The sequence below is a fragment of the Monodelphis domestica genome, chromosome 1, assembly GCF_027887165.1.
Source record: "Monodelphis domestica isolate mMonDom1 chromosome 1, mMonDom1.pri, whole genome shotgun sequence".
In the NCBI taxonomy this organism is placed as follows: Eukaryota; Metazoa; Chordata; class Mammalia; order Didelphimorphia; family Didelphidae; genus Monodelphis; species Monodelphis domestica.
The window spans coordinates 174,442,099-174,443,643 of NC_077227.1; positions in this window are offsets into that span (position 1 = coordinate 174,442,099).

The window sequence follows — 1,545 nt, forward strand, 5'->3', positions numbered from 1 at the left end:
CTACTTACTTTTTTCTTTCTAGGATGGGCATCTTGAAGGAACTACCCCAAAACCCCAAATTGGGTTGCCCAAGAGAAACACAGATAAGTTCAGTTAAGGACTTTGTCATGGACTGAGTGGGGATTTTTCCAAAGAGAAGGATCTCAGGTTAGTATGACCATATGGTCAGAAAATCAGGAATAAGATCTAGACGTACTCTCAAACAGGAATTAGATAAGTCTGTCACTTTGTAGAATTTCCTCTCTATTCCTCTCCCCATCCCCTAGTTTCTTTTAATAAATGCCTTTAGAATCCTAACCAGTTTCAAGTGTTTTTACAGAATATTTGACTAAGTCCTCTCTGGCTCTGGTTCACATTGGGAAATAGTGAGCTCTCTACTGGTCTGTGAGGTTGATTCAAGGGAACCAGGTATCCTAAATTATAGGGAACAGGATATTAAAGGGGAGCACTTATCACCTTTTAGGGTGGCAGGTGGAGGGGCCATACTTTGGAAATAAATATTGATTATTCCTAAAATGTTGTACATTAGTGCTATGTGTTGTTTCTTCCTAGAAGAAGGATGTAGTGGTAGTCTAATTAGCCAGTACACATGAATGATTAAATTGGTGGTTACTTAGATACAGATTATAGAATAAAGTTTGGTTGGAGTACTAAAAATCTACTTCATGATGAGCCAAGTTATAAAATAATTAAATGAATTAAAGCTAGACCAATTTCAAATGAATTGGGATATAGATAGTATTGTAGGGATAAAGATGTAACTGTCTTGTTGGGAAAAAATGAAAAAAGGGCATTCCATGATCCTAGAGGAAATCAGTCATGGTGGGTGTAGGAAAAGATCCCTAAAAACTGTTTGACCTGGTGTCAGAAAGACCCGAGTTCAAGCCCCACTTCTGATACTTTGGAGTTTGGTGACTGAAGAAGGCATGTCACTTAACATGCCTTAACTTTAACTTAATTTGTCTTAGTCTCCTCATTTGTAAAATAGGGGTAATAATAACATCTGCTTCCCAGAGTTTTGTTGAAAGGGCCAAATGAAATATTTGTAAAGTGCTTAGCACAGCTCCTGGAAAATGGTAAGCACTATATTAATGTTAAATATTATTTTTTAAACAAGCAAACTGAAGAATAGTAATAGTACAATGAAAGTAATTAAGTAATGAGGAAAAATGAAAGCACTGAAATAACCCATATCAGACAATTTTACTCCCTTGGGAAGATGGGGGAGAGAGGGAGAGAATCTGAATCACAAAATGTCAGAAAACAATTGTCAAAAATTGTTTCTATATGTAATTAAAAAACAAAATTCAATTAAAAATAAAAGAAATGGGGCAAAGAACATCAGAAGAAAGACCTAGTGAAGCAGGATCAATAGTTGCATTAGAAACCATACAAGAAATTTCTAAATACAATAAAATCAGTGATAGACATACTCTAGAAATTAGAGGAAGCCATTAAATCAGTCCATAAAGCCCCATAAATTTAATTAAGAAAGGATGTAGGCAAAGTTAAGGAAGCATGAAACAAGTTCATCATAGAACTTAG